Source organism: Grus americana, chromosome 32, assembly GCF_028858705.1.
Source record: "Grus americana isolate bGruAme1 chromosome 32, bGruAme1.mat, whole genome shotgun sequence".
Classification (NCBI taxonomy): domain Eukaryota; kingdom Metazoa; phylum Chordata; class Aves; order Gruiformes; family Gruidae; genus Grus; species Grus americana.
Genome location: NC_072883.1, coordinates 1,262,068 through 1,269,851, shown reverse-complemented (window position 1 = coordinate 1,269,851; position 7,784 = coordinate 1,262,068). Strand labels below are relative to the sequence as shown.

Below are 7,784 nucleotides of genomic sequence, written 5' to 3'. Positions count from 1 at the left end.
GTTGAGACCCTCTGATGATGGTCAGTACGTCTGCACTGTGACAGATGGTGCCTCTTATGGAGAAGCTACGGTGAATGTGGAGGTGTCAGGTTTGTGGTAGGTGTGGTGTTTGCAGGGGCTGGTGCGCGTGTCCCTGGGTTTGTGTGTCCCTCCCAGAGCTCTGTCCCGTCCTCAGGTGTGTGGATGAGGTGCCGAAGGACAGGAGCCGTTGAAAGAGGTGGGGTGCGAGGGGGCTGTTGCCTGCAGTGCCTGCCCAGGAGGGAGCACGCAGGTGGTGCTGGAGGTGTTTTTGGGGCAGAGCGGCATGGATGCGGTGGCTTTGCTGGGTGTGTGCGGTGTCTGTGAAGGGTGTCCTGGTGATGTTGTGAAGGCCCTGGGGACAAGGTGCTGAGCAGCTCCTTGGGCTGAGAGCTGGGGCTGCCAGCCAAGCCAAGGCTGGGACCTGACGCTGTTAGGGGTGGAGATGGGAAGAGATGTCTTTGTGGCTCTGAGCAGCTGGATCTTTGCTTTGGCTTTGCCCTTTGTGCCGTAGGAGACCTGGCACGTTGTCTGGAAGCGTTGGGGCTTCTTGAACAAAGACGGGTCAGTGCTGATGGTGCCGTGAGGTGCTGAAGCTCGGCAGCTGGGTCTTGCTCTGCCGGGCTGTTTTGTGGGAGATCTGGGGTCATTTGGCATCAATGCTTTGCAGTTCCTGTGCAAGTTGGGGTGGTTTTGGTGGCTGGTCCCCCAGCCCTGGTGGAACCTGTGATGTGTCTGCTATCGGCTTCGGTCGTCACCTTTGACTTGAGTCCATCCCACACTGACCCCAACCACGGGCTCTTCCCCAGCCACAGGCTCTTGCCCTCAGGTCTGCCTGGAGGCTTATGAGGATGGAGGCATGCGGATGGTGTGTCGATCGGCCGGCTGGTACCCACAACTGGAGGTGCTGTGGAAAGATCCCGATGGGCAGCGTCTCCCCTCAGTCTCCCAGGGACATTTCTGGGATTCAATGGGCCTGTTTGACATCGAAGGCGTCATCGTTGTGTCCAATGGGAACAGACATGGGAAATGGTCCTGCATGGTCAGGAACAGCCGCCTCAACCAGGAGCAGGAGACGTCCCTGCACATCTCAGGTGCAACGATGGCAGCCAGACCCTGCGGCGCTGGCAGCAGGTTTCCTACGTTGCTTTGAGCAGCTTTGATCTGGGGTTCCCGGTGCAAGGTGTGGGGTGTGGGGGCATGGGAGGGGTGTGTACCTTCACAGCAGTTCTAGTGCACGAGAGAACCAGAGCCTCGTGCGCTTCAGGTGAGCATTGGTATGTGCAGGGGAGAGAGAGGACTATGTCCCCTTGAGGCCAGGGCTCCCAGGACAAGGGGCTTGTGAGCTCGAGCTTTGGGGCATTTGTCTTTTTGTTCTTCTGCTCAAACACGGGACTCTAAAACCATCCCTTTTCCTGCTGATGGTTTTGTTTCTCAGCTCCCTTTTTCCACAATGCCCGTCCCTGGATGGTTGGTGTGGGGGTGCTCCTCGTGCTTTCACTTGTGTTCCTTGGCCTCGCTGCTTATCTGTGGAGAAGGAAAGGTAAGTGGTGTCAGAAGAATGTTTTGCCTTCACCAAAAAGCTCTTTGGGCAAAGGAAGGAAGGGCACAAGGACACACGGTGGGGTGTGGGCGGGAGGACAGGGAGCACGGCCAGACCATCTCTGGCTGATGGGAAGGTGCAAGAGACCCTCTTGAGATGTTCCCAGGGATGAAGCCAGCTGCTGTCCTGACCCCCTCTTCCTCTGCCTTTGCTTTTCAGTGCTGCAGTCCAGAGAGCTGGGTGAGTCCTTCTGGCCCCTTCCCCCAGCAAAACCTCCGGGCAAAGGAGCCCCCCTGGGAGGGACGTGGGTTTGGATGGCTCCTGAAGTTACGGCTGAACTCCAGAGTGCCTGGGTGGGCTGACGGGGGGATGGGCTGGCAGGGATCCATTCCCTGGTGTCTGGGGTTTTTTTGCACTCCCCAAAGAGAAAGAGTTGAGGGTCAGCCCAAACTCTGTCTGCTCCTGTACGAGCAGCCATGGGATGAGAAGCCGTCCCCTCTGATCACTTATTGGTTTTGGTTTTGCCTTCCAGCAAAAACAGATGCATTACTGGGTGAGTGTCCATGATCTCCATCACCGAGTGGGGTGCTGTCCCTGACACTCTGTACTCAGACCTTTCCCTCCTTGCCCATCCTCTCCATCCCTGCATCCCTGGGCCCTGGGAAAGCCCAAGGCGATGTGCCTGGGAGGGTGGGCAGCTTGGGCAGACCAGAAATGGGTTGTCCCCTCTCCCCTGCCTAGAGCCCTGAGTACCAGCCATGGGACGTGACCAGGCTGGCAGGGAGCCATTCCCAGGTTTTCAGCATTTTTCACATTCCCCAAAGAGAAGGAGTTGGGGGTCAGCCCGAACTCTGTCTGCTCCTGTGGGAGCAGCTATGGGATGAGAAGCTGTCCCCTCTAATCACTTACTGCTTTTGGTTTTGCTTTCCAGAGGAACAAACTGCAGAACTGATGGGTGAGTCTCTGTGAGCTCTGTCACGGCATAGGATCCTACCCTGGGCTTTCTGTGCTCGGCCCTTTCCCTCCTTGCCCGTCCTCTCCATCCCTGCATCCCCTGGCTCTGGGGAAGCCCAAGGCGATGTGCCTGGCAGGGTGGGCAGCTCGGGGACACCAGCCCAGGCCTGGACCCTCCCCCTGCCCAGAGTTGCTGGGGACTGGCTGTGGGATGTGACCAGCTCTTGTCTCTCCTTGTAGCCTGGAGAAAGTTTCTGCTTCCCCATCATCCAGGTAATCCCGTATTTTAGTGCCATTCCGGGTGGTTCTCCTCCTTCTGCTTGTGTGCAAGGGGCATCTGGGCTGGGCAGTGCCTGGGACTGGCCGTGCCTGGGTGTGTTTGGTGACTCAGACACCCCCGAGCAGGGCACTAGCCTGTTCTCCAGCCCCTTTTCTTGCCTTTCCAAGGCATTGTGAGTGGCATCCCTGGGGCCAAGAGGAGCCCTCTGCCACCCCCCTGAGAGCCCGTGCACTGCCCAGACCCAGCCACTGCCTCCCCATGCTGCTCCTCCCTGCTGGGGCTGCAGCCCCACCGTTGCCTGTTCCCAGGGGACCCAGCTGGGCCGTGGCCGTGCTGGGGCCGGCCCCGTCATGGGCATCTCTAGGAGGAAGGAGATGCCCCGTGTGCTGCCCCGCGGGGCAGAGCCTGGCCCCAGGGTGCTCAAACCCTGCCCAGGACGCAGCTCTGCCCCTGATGCTCTGGCTCCTCCTGTCCCCTGCAGACGTGGTGACCCTCGATCCAAACTCGGCTCATCCTGAACTTGTCCTGTCAGCGGATGGGAGAAGTGTGAGAAGGGGAAGAGCACGGCAGGACCTGCCCGACACCCCTGAGAGATTTGACACTCGGTGCTGTGTGCTGGGCCAGGAGGGGTTCAGGGAGGGGAGGCACTGCTGGGGGGTGGAGGTGAAGGGGGAGGTGGGAGGTGATTCCTGGTGGGCTGTGGGGGTGGCCAGGGACTCTGTGGACAGGAAGGGGGATACGGCCCTGAGCCCTGCAGGAGGGATCTGGGGACTGGGGCACTGCGAAGGGCACTTTGTGTCTCTCAGCTCTCCTTGCACCTCCCTGTCCCCGATCCCCGTCCCCAGGAGATTCTGGGTCTGTCTGGACTGCACGCAGGGGCTGGTGACTTTCATTGATGCCGACAGCGGGGTCAAGATCTTCACTTTCCCACCAGCCCTGTTCAATGGAGAGATCATCCGACCCTGGTTTTGGGTGGAGACAGAGGAAACCCAGCTGTGCCTGAGGGACAGCACCTCCTGCACCCTCTGCCCCCCTTCCATCCCCACCACAGTCCTGGACAGCCCCTGCCCTGCTGCAGACACTGCCCGCTCTCCTCTCCTCTCCTCCATCCCGCAGGAGCACATATCCCTCTCTGCCCTGCCCAAGCCCAGGGAGCAGAGGAGCAGTGAAGGGCCGGTGCTGGTTTGAGCTGGGCTGGAGTTTATTTGCTTCATAGTAGCTAGTATGGCACTCAGGTTTGGATTTCTGCTGGAAACAGTGTTGATAGCACAGGGATGTTGAAGGGGTTGCAAGGACAGGTTTGCTTGCAATATGCTAGATTGTATTTATAGCTGTTACTGCTGTTTAGGTATTGGTTGGCAGGGTCCTCTGCTTGCCATGGGTCTTGCTTGCCTTCCTGGATGGTAGAGCCTGGTGCACGTCAGCAGCGGATTTTTGCTTTTGCGACTCGCTGTACTGCCGTACTGCTGATCATGGCACTGTGCTGTGCTGGGAACACTTTGCTAAGAGCCATGGCCGTACGCGTGGGCTGTGCGATGGCCAGGGCATCGTTGTTGTTCCTGTGCTGTTGCACCGGACAGCCTGGAACTGCATTTTGAGCTCAGGTCGAAGGGATGGTGACCCCAAAGTGCCTGTGGCCATGAAGAAGTCCAGAGCAGAGCCCCTGCCCTTCTGCAGACACTGCCCGCTCTCCTCTCCTCCATCCCGCAGGAGCACATGTCCCTCTCTGCCCTGCCCAAGCCCACCCTGCCCAGGCACAGCACCATGGCCTTCAAGAAAGCTTTGTGGGTGACCATGGAGTGTGGCCATGCTGGTTCCTGGGGGCTTTTTGTCCTGATTCCTGCCTGCCCGCGAAGGGCATTTGCAGCCAGCGCACTTGGAGCAGTGGTTGGAGCAGGAGCCTGGGGGCAGCTCCCTGCAGGATGAGCACGGGGAGTGGGGGTCAGAGGCGGGGGGCACTCACAACTCAGGCACCCCCTTCTCTTCCTTCTGGGGAGACCCAAACTTTGCGCGCACCCCCTGTCCCCAGGATGCCCCTGCTCTCTCAGCATCCTTCTACACCACACAGTCCTGTTGGGAGCAAGAGTGATTTGTCTTTCCCTAATCCCCTTCCTCGCTGGGCACTCGGGACAGGCGGCTGTGGCTCGTTGCTTCTTTTGGGGATTGGGCTGAGTGTGCGAAAGCATCTTGGTAACTGAGTGGCTTTAGTTGCAGCAGCAGAGGAACCTTCTGAGTGGAGAAAGAATTTCCCAACCTGGGGCTCTTTTAGGGTGATATTTAGCAATATTGATTGCTGTGGCTGCTGCTGCTCCGTGGTTTTGGTACTGTAGCAGAGCCAGGGACTGTTGGCTGGGGTGGGGTGGGGTGGGAGGGTGCCGGGAGTGGGGTGGAAGGGTAGCCGAACCCGGCAGGGCATGAGAAGGGGTGGGGGACACACAAGAAGCAGGGACTGGGGCTGCGGGAATGAAGAACAAAGTAGAGCCCAGGCAGCCTGGGTGCTCGCAGCCGGTACCAATGCTCGGAGCCGCTCCCGGTGATGCCACATCCCTGTAGGTAATGGGCAGAGGATGGCTGGGGCTGGGGACGAGATCCCCCCACTGCACTGACCTGGGGGGTTTCTGGGCCATCCTTCTGCTCCCCCTGCCCTCTTTTGAAGCTGGACTCTGGTAGACAGCCAGACAGACATAAGGCGTTGTTAGGACTGTTTAGGCGGCTGGGCGAGTCTGCAGCTCCGGTGTCAGTGGGGCTGTGAAAGTGCCGCTGAGGGAGGTTTCATGGTGGAAACTTTGGGCACTGAGTGTTGTAGCCAAGTCCCTGCTCGACTTTGTGATGTGCCTGAAGGAACAAAGCTTCCCAGCTGTGTGCTGGGGCTGGGCAGCCCAGGTGGGTGCCATGAGGCTGGGGCTGGGCAGCCCAGGTTTTCCAAAGGCTGGAGGTGGGCAAGGGCCAGGGCAGCTCTTTGTGCAGCGCCTGAGGCTGGGGCTGGCCCTGCTGGGCCAAGGGCTCTAGCTGGGGAGGGGGCTGCCTGCCCTTGCCTGCCCTTGCCAGCTGGCCTAGGAGGGAAGGGAAGGGAAGGGAAGGGAAGGGAAGGGAGAAGGGAAGGGAAGGGAAGGGAAGGGAAGGGAAGGGAAGGGAAGGGAAGGGAAGGGAAGGGAGGGGAAGGGGCTGCCGCCACAGGCAGCTGCCTCCAGCAAGGAGCAGCCCGTCCCTGTGGCAAGGAAGGATCCCTCCCAGCAATGCCTGACTTCACGCACCACCAGCACACAGCGCCGGGATCTCGGTGCCTCCGTCAGCCGCGTGCGTGAGCTGCCGTGCGTCCGGGAAGCCTAGTGGGAGAGGAGTGTGAAGGTACCCGCCACCTGCTCCTGGGTGGGCGAGGGTCGGGCAGCCGGCACTGTGGAGGAGCAAGGGGCGGAGGCAGAGAGAGGCCTCAGGGTGCTGAAGGTCTCCCGTGGGTGCCAGGAGGTGGGGTGAGTCATGTGTGCGGGCCCATCCCTGCCGTGCTTCTCCAGATCTCTGCCTGCCTCCTTCCTCTCCCTGCCTCCAGCTCCCTTTCCGCCTGGCCGGATCCCCCAAGATCGTTGCTCTTCTGCCAATGCTGCCCTGTACCCTGCTGCCTTCCACTTGGCCTTTCTCTGCCTCTCCTGTTCTGCTACCCCACCTGCTGGGATTTCATTCTGCCCTCATGGCTTCTGACAAATGCATTTCTGCCCCTGTGTCTGTGCAGCAAGCTGTCTCTGTCTGCAGTGTGTCCCTCTGCTCTGCCCCCCAGGGCTCTTCCAAGGTCCTTTGCCCTGTGGCTGTCTGCTGGCTTCCCTCTCCTGATCTCTAAGTTCTGACCTGTATGGACAGGACTGTTGGGGAGGGAGAGACGTCGGGGGCTTTTAGGTGATGAGGGGAGGCCACAGCCCCAATGGGAGTGGGACCGTGCGAGGGCCGCTGAGGGAGGTTTGAGACCAGGCATCCCTTTTGGGGCTGGCACCTTTGGCCTGGGAACAGGGCCTCGACGTTTACAGTTTGAAATCCCCAATCAGCCAAACTCGGCTCATTCCCAACTTGTCCTCTCGAAGCTCTAAGCTTTGCACCATCACCCCCAACAAACAGCCTTCTTTTGCCTTTCTTCTTCTCCTTTTCTCTTTCCTACGACTGAGGGGCTCCTGCCTTGCACTCCAGAACACACCAATGTCCTGAAACACCAAAGAACCCCAAGAGATGGACCCAGTGCAACTGGCTCAGGTGGACAATTCCCTGGGGTCTGGTTGGGGGTTTCCTCATTGCTTCAGCAACAGTGCTCATGTACAAGACAATCAGCCCTTTTTGGGAAAGGAAACAGGTATTTCTGGGTGCCAAACCTGGCCTAGTGCTGTTCCCTCACACAGGCTGCCGGGAGAGGTGCAGCTCCAGGAAAAGCCACCTTCAGCAGCTCCCATCCAGGTGGGAGTGGGGAGGCTGTTGGTTTCCCTTTTTATTTTGTGCTTGGAGGTTTATTTTGTGACTCATGACTTGGTGACATAGATGCGGAACCTCAGGTCCTTGTGTGGGGGATGGAGCCTGAAGTCACCTGGGATGGGTTGACCCTGGCTGGAGGCCAGGTGCCCCCCAGAGCTGCTCCATCACTCCCCCTCCTGTACTAGACAGGGCAGAAAAGTGTAACGAAAGGCTGGTGGGGCGAGATAAGGACAGGAACAGATGACTCAGCAATTACCATCATGGGCAAACAGACTCATCGTAGAGGAAAAAAAATTCATCTAATTTATTACCAAGCAAAAGAGAGTAGAGCAATGAGAAATAAACCCAAATCTTAAAACACCTCCCCTCACCCCTCCCATCTTCCCGGTCTCAACTTCACTCCCGATTTCTACCTGTTCCAGCGCAGCATCACAGAGGGATGGGGAATGGGGGCTGTGGTCAGTTCATCACACCTTGTCTGCTGCTCCTTCTTCCTCAGAGCAAGGCTCCTCACACTCTGCCTCTGATCTACCATGGGGG

General features: G+C 59.0%; 1 long non-coding RNA gene across 1 annotated transcript; it reads left to right on the top strand.

The window, feature by feature from the left end:
• The first annotated feature begins 1,064 nt into the window (after positions 1-1,064).
• Positions 1,065-1,827, top strand: LOC129198390 (uncharacterized). The gene is made up of 3 exons (XR_008574469.1): positions 1,065-1,112; positions 1,457-1,561; positions 1,781-1,827. It is a non-coding gene; the product is annotated as an uncharacterized LOC129198390 (long non-coding RNA).
• Positions 1,828-7,784: the final 5,957 nt, after the last annotated feature.